The sequence below is a fragment of the Urtica dioica genome, chromosome 5 (assembly GCF_054948205.1).
Source record: "Urtica dioica subsp. dioica isolate 48M chromosome 5, U.dioica_male_clone48M_v1_H2, whole genome shotgun sequence".
Lineage (NCBI taxonomy): Eukaryota > Viridiplantae > Streptophyta > Magnoliopsida > Rosales > Urticaceae > Urtica > Urtica dioica.
In genome coordinates, this window is record NC_142760.1 from 21,951,418 (window position 1) to 21,963,337 (window position 11,920).

Genomic DNA, 11,920 nt, shown 5'->3' on the forward strand with positions numbered 1-11,920 from the left:
CGACTCCGATTTTCAAGCGGATGAGGATTTCAGGAAATCCACTTCGGGATCTATGTTCATCCTTAATGGTGGAGCTGTTGTGTGGAGGAGTATTAAGCAATCTTGCATTGCTGACTCCACAATTAAATCAGAATATGTGGCTGCTTGTGAAGCATCCAAAGAGGCTGTATGGCTTAGAAAATTCCTTAAGTATTTGGAAGTTGTTCCAAACGTCGACGAGCCCATGACCCTTTATTGTGATAGTAGTGGGGCTCTCGCTAACTCAAAGGAACCTCGAAGCCATAAGCGCTCTAAGCATATTGAGAGGAAATACAATTTGATTCAAGAGATCGTGCAGCGCGGAGACGTGCAAGTGAAGAACTCAACGGTTGACAACCTCGCAGATCCATTCACCAAGGCCCTAGCGAACAAGGTCTTCGACCAACATCGAGAGGGATTAGGCATAAAGGACTACACACATCTTCTTTGAGTCAAGTGGGAGTTTGTTGTCAATAGTGCCCACAAGAAGAGTTGTAGTCTTTATTTTGTACATTTGATGTAATAAAGTCTCACGAAGACTCTTGCTTGTAATTTCTTATTCATAAATAAAAAGTTGAAACGTTCATTCATTCCTCCTTGTATGTTTGAAGCTTTATGATAAAACCTTAGTCTTTAGTCCATAAACAAACTTAACAACTTACGAAGATACAAATGTAGATTTGCATGAACGAACTCTTCGTAGTTTGCTTAAAACGATATATTCGCAATCTAACGGTCAAAGGACTATTGACCTCAGTACGATTGTTAGGAGAATCGATGATGTCTGGTTATGGGGCATGGAGAGTTGGAGACTCTATAGTTCTTCTAGGTATCTTCCGAAGGTATTGAATTGACTAGTGCACCTCTAGAGACAAAATAAGAACAAACCATTTAACCTCTTATGTCTCGAAGTCACTACGTATGAATTGCATCGTGCTTACCTTAATCCTGAAATGAGACATGCCATTTCACAACTTACGTATTCTCATTTGAGAAAGTCAGAGTTCGGACTCACTACGTGATTCTGAACAGGGCCTATTGGTGAAGTACTAAGTTGTGAGAATGTCATGAGTAACTTTGTGAAGTTCTCATAGATATGGAATTCATGTACAAGATTGCTGAAATGCAATGTATATCACCTCATGATTTGTTCCTTGGAATGTGAATAAATGAACTGGCCAGTGTCCAAATTGAGTCTTGACTCTTTTGGATGAAACAATGTGACTTGTTAGCTCCTCGTCAAAATATTGTTTCTAACTTATTCACAAGTGACAAAGGAGTTGAGGAAATAACAGGTAGAAGGGTATGGTACTTTTGTAAATCCCGACTAGCTGATGATATTCCTGAAGGGCAAACATAGATATATTCAGTGGATCCGCTCATCATAATTTGGTTGAATTCTTAAGTAGAAAATAAATTCATTTGAACTGAGAGATTTTTAGTGTCAACTCTTTAGTGGAGTCAGTTGACATTAAGCTAAACTTGGAAAAGGTTTGTGAACTTTTGAGTCCAAGTGTTTAGCTCAAGCTTTGTTCATTTGGATCCATGAGGTCACTTTCACAAATTAGATCGAGTAGGAATAGTTAAACTAGAAGCTAAGTCAAAACAAGAACGAGACAAGTTTTACGAAAATTGTCAAAATGGTATTTTTGTCCTTTTGGACATAGGATGAAATGAATGTCAATAAATTTTTTGACAAGGTCATTTGATGACTTAATGTCACTCGGCCAAATTAGTTTAATTGGGCCTTGTCGATTAATTTCATTTCATACAAATTTTATTGGAAATTCTTAATGGGTCTTTCTCATGTTGTCATGAACAAATGAAGAAGCGTCTAGAAGCTCCTTCTAGAGAAGCCTTGGGCGCCCAACATAAAGAGAGAAAGGGAAATTATTTTGTGCATGAATGTATCAAGATACTTGCCAAAAGAAAAAGAGGAAACAAATTTGCTATGCATAGCAAGAGAGAATCGGCCAAGTGAGTCAAAGGAAAGGCAAGAGAATAAAAGAGGAAACAAATCCATGCCTTCTAGAAGGCTGCCTTGGCCGTGTGACTCATGAGGGAATAAGACAATATTTGCTCATGAATATGTGATATTCACTAGGACAAAAAACGTTATCCGGTGCGACGAATGTCGCACCCAATGCTTAAAATGTCGCACCTAAAAGTTTATTAGGTGCGACATTAGGTGCGACAGCGTCGCACCGGATGACCCGTCGCAGAAGGTATTCGGTGCGACATGTCGCACCGAATAAGTACACCTTTAGGTGCGACACTTTCAGGTGCGACATGTCGCACCTAATACCCAAGCTATTTTCCTGCCAAATTTAATAACATTGGCGGGTAAATTCATATCGAGTGTGACAAAGTCGCACCTAATGCCATTCCCGCCATATTATTCGGTGCGACATTGTCGCACCGAATATGGTTTTTAAATTAAAAAAAATACAAAAATAAAAAACTAAATCAAAATTCATTTAAAATTAAATAAAAATCAATTAACAAAATTCTAAATTAATTAGAAATAATATTCTGAAAATAGAATTCTTAATTAAAAATACAAATTCTTTCCAAAAAAGCGAAAAAATGAATTCCTAATTTTTTTTCCTATAAAAGTTATCGATAGTAGAATTCCCTCTACCGAATAAGTTGCCAGAACTTTGGGAACCGCTTCCGCGTCCTCGTCCACCGCTGCCTGACGCGCTGCCGCTCGCTCCGCCGCTTCCGTAAGGACGGTCTCGCAAGAAATCCATAGAACCAAGCGTAGAACCCGGCATGGAACCTGGCGTCTGCTGATCAGTCCCACCTGGTGCGGTGCATGCGGAGGTTGGGGAGTCGTGGGAGGCTGGTTCTGCATCTGGCTGAGGAAGGCGATCTGTTGCCGCATCTTCTGCAGCTCGGCTTGTTGGGCATCCATCTGAGTTCGCATCTTAGCAACCAATTGATCGGTCTGAGATGACGAACTTGACGAGCCTCCATCTAGCGTTTGGGCAACACCCAACGATGACCTTGGGATCGAAGGCCCTAAACCGACTTCCCAGTCTCTGCGTACTCCCAAAACATCGCGCATCGCGTACATCTCCACATCTTCTTGGGAGATCACGACGTTTTGCTCCGCCGCTTGCCGCAAAATATCTATCGTCTGGGCGGTGACTTGATCCTTCAAAATAAAACCACAAAAAACTTATCAGATAAGAAGAAATAAAGTAATCAAATATAGTAAATAAAAAAAAAATTTAACTTACGTATTGCGTCTTCGCGAAGTCCGTCGTCCACGATCCCTTAGCGTCATGGTGTTTTTCTGACCATATCGCTAAAGCCGAGCCTATACTCCCATCTTCCCTTCGCTGTAATTTTTCAACATTAAAATATGAATCACATATATATTGCATATTAATATTAAGAGACTTACGTTCCTCGAGCGATGACCAAAAAAACTAAGCGACCCTTGTCTCGCCTTCGTCTTCTTCATCTTCGAATTTTCTCGGTTGCGGATGTTGTCAATGGTGCCCACAAGAAGAGTTGTAGTCTTTATTTTGTACATTTGATGTAATAAAGTCTCATGAAGACTCTTGCTTGTAATTGCCTATCTATTCATTAATAAAGTTGAAACGTTCATTCATTCTTTCTTTGTTTGAAGCTTTATGATAAAACCTTAGTCTTTTAGTCCATAAACAAACTTAACAACTTACGAAGAGACAAATGTAGATTTGCATGAACAAACTCTTCGTAGTTTGCTTAAAACGATATATTCGCAATCTAAGGGTCAAAGGACTATTGACCTCAGTATGATTGTTAGAAGAATCTATGATGTCTGGTTATGAGGCATTGAGAGTTGGGGACTCTATAGTTCTTCTAGGTATCTTCTGAAGGTACTGAATTGACCAGTGCACTTCTAGAGACAATATAAGAACAACCCATTTAACCTCTTATGTCTCGAAGTCACTATGTATGAATTGCATCATGCTTACCTTAATCCTGAAATGAGACATGCCATTTCACACCTTAGTATTCTCATTTGAGAAAGTCAAAGTTCGGACTCACTATGTGATTCCGAACAAGGCCTATTGGTGAAGTACTAAGTTGTGAGTCTGTCATGAGTAACTTTGTGAAGTTCTCATAGATATGGAATTCATGTACCAGATTGCTGAAATGCAATGTATGTCACCTCATGCTTTGTTCCTTGGAGTGTGAATAAATGAACTGGCCAGTGTCCAAATTGAGTCCTGACTCTTTTGGATGAAACAATGTGACTTGTTAGCTCCTCGTCAATACATTGTTTCTAACTTATTCACAAGCGACAAAGGAGTTGAGGAAATAACAGCTAGAAGGGTAAAATGGTAATTTAGTAAATCCCGACTAGCTGATGACATTCATGAAGGGTAAACATAGATAATATTCAGTGGATCCGCTCATCATAATTAGGTCGAATTCTTGAGTAGAAAACAAATTCATTTGAACCGAGAGATTTTCAGTGTCAGCTCTTTAGTGGAGTCAGTTGGCATTAAGCTAAACTTGGAAAAGGTTTGTGAACTTTTGAGTCCAAGTGTTTAGCTCAAGCTTTGTTCATTTGGGTCCATGAGGTCACTGTCACGAATCACATCGATAGGAATAGTTAAACTGGAAGCTAAGTCAAAACAAGAACGAGACAGTTTTACGAAAATTGTCAAAAGGGTATTTTTGTCTTTTTGGACATAGGACGAAAAGAATGTCAATAAATTTTTTTTGACATTGTCATATGATGACAAATGAAATAAATATTACTCAGCCATATTAGTGTAATTGGGCCTTGAGGATTAATTTCATTTCATAGAATTTTACTTGAAAATTCTTAATGGGTTTTTCTTATGTTGTCATGAACAAATGAAGAAACATCTAGAAGCTCCTTCTAGAAGCTCAAATTTCGTCCAACCCAAGGAAAGTAAGGCTGAATTTCGTTCATGCTATAGTGGGAAAGAGAGTTTATTTTGTGCATTGATGTATGAAGATACTTGCCAAAAGAAAAAGGGGAAACAAATTTCCTTAAGAAGGAAAGTGCATTTTCGGCCAACTAAGAGGAAATCAAATGAGGAAACAAATCCTAAGCCTTCATGAGGCATGTTGGACGTGCAAGGCAATAGGAAAAGAGGAAACTACCTTTTGAAGGTAATCCTCCTCCTATAAATAGGAGCCTCATTCCTCACATTTCATTCATCCTAAGTTTAAGAGATTGAGAGACTCTCTCTCTAGAACTTGGCTGAAAATCCTCTCTCTCTCTCTCTAGTTTATTTTCGATTTTTTCTTGTCTTGGCACCTAGGTCCTCACTCGACCTAGTGTTTAGCTCTGCGACTTCGAGACTCGTTCTTAAGTCGTAGTGTTTAAAAGTGCCCACTCACTGATTCCTTCTTTTCGAGTGATTTAGTGATAGAAACTTTCGTGGTTGCTCGAGGTGCCGAGGAAAGAAAGAGAGACATGCTGCGAGGGGAGACGAGCGTTGCAAACTTTCCAAAAGCTTCTTCAAAGTTCAAGCTTCAAGAAAGGTTAGTAAACTTCTAGCTCATATTGGTTTTTAATTACATGTACTTGCACTTGTCTAGGTTAGTAAAAACTGTTTTACTAATAAAAGAAAATTTTTAAAATTCCGCCGCTTACCGAAGCGTTAATTATTTTCTCAAACCCTAGATCGATTCCAACAGCGGAGAGATTTCGCCTGCAAGACATAAATTCGTTAAGTTTAATTTTAAGAAATTCGAATAACCATCGGAAGTTCAACTCATACCTTATGCTCCGGCGAGTCGAACGTCTCTATTGCTTTCAACCAGGCTTCCTTGTTGTAGCCTTCGGGAGTTTCATTTTTAGCGAGATCCTTACTCCCGAAAAATGTCTTGAAGAAGAGCTGCGACAACCTCGACTTCTGGCCACGGCGCATCCTTTTCGCATCGTGAATGATAGCCATATCAATCTCGTTGCGAACAGGATCTGCAGGCAGAAGCTCGCCACTCTCGGGATGTTCATAAATGAAGTTATACTCGTTATGAATCGAGTTCATAAGAGCCGCCACACTGTGCGCAGGCACATGATTCCAGTCTGGAAGGTCGACTGGAATGGTACTCTTGATCAGGTTTCCTAATCGGTTTTGGAACGTCCCGATCAACGGATTTTGCTCCCTGACGTCTTGGTAGAACGCCTGCGCAGTCTGATCGTAGCGAACTGTGTTCGCTCCAGGGGTCCCAACACGAGCTCTCGCAGAAACGACGCCAGTCGTTGGTCCCCGCTTCTTCCTCGGCATCAGAGGGGGGTCACGCTCTCCTACTGATGGGTCCTGACCTGAAGTAGACATCCTCCTTTTTGGTCGTTGTCTAAAACTATCGGCTTCATCATCCCGAAAGGCACACAATTTTCAAACCGGAAAACATTAAGTTCCCGCACTTGAACTTCATCGACAGCTTTAGAATTCATTTTCTAAGAGTGCATTATTAGGAAATTGAGAGGTAAAATTGAGAGTGAATCGTTAATATTTGAAATTTAGAGTGAATTGTTATGAATTTGAGAGTGAATCGTTAATAGTTTTAGAGTGAGTTGTTATGAATTTCGACAAATTAGTTAATTCGTTAAAATATATTGTCGAAATAGTTAATTTTTCTGACAAATACGTTTTATTCTACCAGAAATTCGACAGAGTTTCTCATATAATATTGACTAACCAAAATATGCAATTTAAAAAAAAACCACATATATAACCAACCAAGACTATCCTATTCATATATATTACTAATTAATTAATTAATCAAATTTTCAACAAATTACAATCAAATTAAACAACCAATTCAACTCAACATATATCCAATAAACTAATTAGCCGTCGAAAAATAGTAAATTGACTTAACTAATTAAATCACATAAATATTTAAATTTCAATTCAAATAATTACGATAATATAAAACTACACTACATTAAACATTTCAATTCAAATTTACTAACGAAATTACTAAGTAACAATCACATAAACGTTTCAATTTCAATTCAAGTAATTACGATAATCTAAAACTAAACTAAATTAAACATTTCAGTTCAACTTTACTAACGAAATTACTAAGTAACAATCACATAAACATTTCAATTTCAATTTCAATTCAAATAATTACGATAATCTAAAACTAAACTAAATTAAACATTTCAATTCAACTTTACTAACGAAATTACTAAGTAACAATCACATAAAAATTTCAATTTCAATTCAAATAATTACGATAATCTAAAACTAAACTAAATTAAACATTTCAATTCAATTTCACATAAACGTAACGAACCTAACCAATCCAAAATCTCTAACCAATCCAAAATCTCACTATTCCAAAATTTATAACCTAACTAATCACGTTCCAAAAAAAAAATCAACAAGAGGAACTCATACCTCCGCGGTCGCGGGGTGGGCTTGTTGTCAAGGATGGAGTGGGCTTGTCGAGGGCTCAGCTGAGGCGCGCGGCTCGGGGCGGGAAATTGGACCGGTCGACGGGGCGGGCAAGGCTAGTCCGGGCGGCGGGGCGGACAAGGCAGGTCACGGCCGGCGGGGCTGGAAGAGAGAGAGAGACAGAGTGAGATTGAGAGACGGTGAGACAGAGAGAGAGAAATAGAGAGGGCGACGTGCCTGAGAGCGTTTGGTCAGGCCGGCGCGGGTCAAGGGAGAGCGGGCGGCCAAGCGGGCTAGGCTGAAAGAGAGAGAGAGACAGAGTGAGATTGAGAGACGGTGAGATAGAGAGAGAGAGGGGGGGACGTACCTGAGAGCGTTTGGTCGGACGGCTGGGCTGGGCGGTGCGGGTTAAGGGAGAGCGGGGAGTGGAGGGGGACGGCGGAGAGCAGATTTGAAGAAGAGCGGCGACGGCGACTTCACGATGGCGGTGAGAGAGAGGACAGTGGAGAAGGAGGAGACTCGGGCGGCGAGAGAGACAAGACTAAGAGTGATAATGAGATTTGACCGAGTGAAAGAGAAGAAGAAAGCTCAGTCGAGTTATAACCCCTTTTCATATTGGGTGCGACATTGTCGCACCTAATAATCATATTGGGTACGACATGTCGCACCCAATGTCGCACCCAATATGATTTCCCAGATCCAAAAATATTCGGAGGGAATTTGCTGACAACTTGAATTTTTAAAAACATTGGGTGCGACATTTGTCGCACCTAAAGGTATTAGGTGCGACCAATGTCGCACCTAATAGTATTCGGTGCGACATTTTTATATCAAGTGCGACATTGTCGCACCTAATACCACTAAACATTAGCGAAATTTTTAGTCATCTGGATGAATATCCGGTGCGACATGTCGCGCCTAATATTTGTTTAGGTGCGACTATTAGGTGCGACATGTCGCACCTAATACTCATCCGCACCCAATATGTTAATTTGTAATAGTGATTCTATAGAAGAGGAAAATATCTTATTGAAGGTAAAGCCTCTCCTATAAATAGGACCCTTATTCTCCTCACAATTCATTCATCCCAAGTTTTAGAGATTTGAAAGCTTCTCTCTCTAGCTTGGCCGCCCCTCTCTCCTTCTCTCTCTAAGTTCTTTTCGTTTTTGTTTTGGCACCTAGGTCCTCATTTGACCTAGGGAGTTTAGCTCTTCGACTTTGAGACTTGTTCTCGAGTCGTAGTGTTTAAAAGTGCCCACACACTAATTCCTAATTTTCTCGAGTGATGATAGTGATAGAAACTTTCGTGGTTGCTCGAGTTGGCGAGGAAAGAAGAGAGACGTGCTGCGAGGGAGACGAACGTTTTCAACCTTCTGAAGGCTCATCAACGTTCAAGCTTCGAAAAAGGTTAGTAAATTATTTATGCTCATAATAGTTTTTATTTACATGTGCTTGCTCTTTGTTTAGGTAAGTAAAATCGTTTGGCTTGTCAAAAGAAAATTTTTAAAATTTCGCCGCTTACCGAAGCATTAAACTTTTTCTTAAACCCTAGATCAATTCCAACAACACTATGCTACTTACAGGAGACTCGGGTTAAATCCCGAAAGAATTATCATTTCCCTTTTATGCTCGTTAGTGGTTTAAGTTGAAGACTCGGGATATGACTCCCGGTACTTCTACCCTCGGCTCGAATCCGAGAGTCCAACATGTTCTTCTATCACCTCAGATCTAGCTAAACTCTATGGTTAGCAGAGGGATCTAACTACAACAAAGTAGCAACGTGGCTGGTTCAAGTTAGCATTTGAACCTATGGGTATAAACCCAACTAAATTTTCCAAAAAGAGTGGCCGAAGCCTTAATCTTTGGTGTTTGTGTCTTTTAAGGCTTTTCATACTCTTTTTTATTATTAACACGTAAATGCACGTAAACATGATTATTTCCTTGGTAAGTAGTTGACTTATGTCTCCACACTTACCTGGAATAGCTCGACAGAAAGTTCGACGACTTCCGGCAATGTCTTGATTTTCACGCTCTCCGTTATACTTGACACTTGTCGAAACGTCAAAAGAACTAGCATCCGAGGTTGGAAGTCCGCAAGTTATTGGATTCGAGATTACTTGAAAAAGATAGGGTTCGTTGTCGGGATTAGGTTTGAGTCGGTTCGGTATTCGAGAATTTAATTTATTATTCTCTAGTTTTTCGGAAGTTAAACTTATTCAAGACTCGTATACTTTTGTATCGAGAATGATATGAAATAAAATTCAATAATAATTATGAGTCTTAAATAAGTTAATTAATCCGAAATTAAAACAACCGAGAATTCCAAAATGAATAATTAAATTCAATTCTCGAACGTTATTAAATAAATAATCATAAATTATTTATTTAAATATATGAAATACATGGCAAAAACCAACTAAGAGTATTTAAACGCTATAAGCGATTTAAAAAACTCACGAGTTAATCGAGCTTTAATTTCGATAACTCTTTTTCTTTGAAAACTTCAAAATCCGGCTTCGTCGCCTTTGACTCATCCGGTTCCCGCTCGTCCGTCTAAATCTGTCATCAAACCGCGGAATCCGACATCGAGTTAATTCCTTAAATCCAAACTCTTATCAATTTCCAAAATTTCAAATCCGACATCTCGACTTAAAAACCCGACCCCAAACAAGTCGCATAACCAAACACGAATCCAACTAACTTGTCACAAAATCTCCAACCTTGTCATGAAATTCACATTTCAATCTCAAAATCGAACTAATCGAACCCGAAACGAAATATCTCATCTCAAATCATACACATCAATTACAAAACCGACCACCAAATCAAACCGAGCAAATAATCAGTTAAGTCACAAAAGCAAACCCACTCACTAGCAATTCCAAATTCACACACTATTACAACCACACACTCACAGTCATAGCAGAACTAGGCCACGGCCAACCTAAATCCAGCGACAATTTCATCACGAATCCGAGAATTATCTCAACCATAGCAACTTCACAATTCAACAACTTAGAGGCTCAGAATCATCATCACAACTCAGTCAAAATAAATCACACAATCTAAATAGGTCACACGGCCATGAACAACCACACGGCCAAAACCATTACCAAGCTAAACAATTTCCAAAATCCTTCAATCATCACAGCCTCTCCTAATTCCAGGAATGAATCACTTCAACACATCACAAAAACTCAAAATTCTCAAATCCAAATCTCAAATTTTAGAGCACACGGCTAGAAAAGAAAATCACACGGCCAAAGCAATTTTCCAACACAAAACTCATCAAATTCCTGAAATTCATCATAGCCTCAACACAAGTGTTCATTAATCACCCAATAAACAACTCCAAAATCCTCAATTCACGCTCAAAAACAAAAATCCCAAATCAATTCCATGAACCCTAATATGAAAATCCCAATTCCATTCTTTCGAATTCCAACCCGGGTGAAAGATTCTCACCTTGCCCAACGCTCACCCACTCACTTCCGGGTGCCCACTCACGGTCGACGTCCTCGGTTCAGCTCGCGGCGGTGAAACTTCATCGGTCAAGACGCGTGGTGGTGCTGGGTGATGGAGCCGCTGGCCGCGCGCATGTGAAGAAGAAGAAGAGAAGAAAGAAAGAAGAAGAAGGAAAGAAGAAAGAGAAAGGGGGGCTTACGTGGCCGAATGGGAGTGGAGAAAAAAAAGGATAAGAACTCCACGTGGCACTCCCACATCTCGCCACACGTCTCCTCAAACAACCCCTCAGAAATCTTTTTCTTTCACTCTCGTCCCTCACCTTGTTGCACTTAAGTCCTTTCAAAATAAAACCTTGCAATCTTATCCTTAATTAATTAAAAATAATCTTGAAAAATAACCGAGAAATTCTTATTAATTCCCGTTATCTTAAATATATTTAAGGGATTTCAGAATTTATTTTCACTCTTGAAATTCTAAATCTCCGAGTATGTTCCGAATAAATTTATTCGGAAAATAATATCGAGTTTACTCGAATATCCTTATTCCGAAATTTTGTCAACCTTAAATATAATTTTTTTTTTTTTTCAAGATATTTAAAATTTAAGGACGTCTCATGTGCAACAAGAATTTGATTCAAAATAAACTCGTTTATTTTATTCAAATTCACAAGTCGAGAATTGCAAAAGTTTGTATATTACAATCTCTACCCTCTTAGAAGAGTTTCGTCCTCGAAACTTAGAACAAGGTAGGGTATTTCTTTTGCATTTCGATCTCAAGCTCCCAAGTAGCTTCTTCCGCGGAGTGTTTCTTCCATAGTACTTTGACTAGAGGTATATTCTTATTCCTCAAGACTTTCTCCTTGCGATCTAGGATTGCAACAACTGGTTCTTCATAACTGATGTCAGGAGAAATCTCAACCTCTTGATCCTGAAGTACATGTGAAGGATCAGACATGTATTTCCGCAACATCGATACGTGAAACACATCATGAAGGTTGGACATAGACGGCGGTAGGGCTAGGCGATATGTTGCCTTGCCTACTCGTT

General features: G+C 39.3%; 1 long non-coding RNA gene across 1 annotated transcript; it reads right to left on the bottom strand.

The window, feature by feature from the left end:
* Positions 1 to 9,731: 9,731 nt before the first annotated feature.
* Positions 9,732 to 11,036, bottom strand: LOC149397614 (uncharacterized). The gene is made up of 2 exons (XR_016296919.1): positions 10,875 to 11,036; positions 9,732 to 9,968 (listed from the first exon to the last, which is right to left on the bottom strand). It is a non-coding gene; the product is annotated as an uncharacterized LOC149397614 (long non-coding RNA).
* Between the last annotated feature and the right edge of the window lie 884 nt (positions 11,037 to 11,920).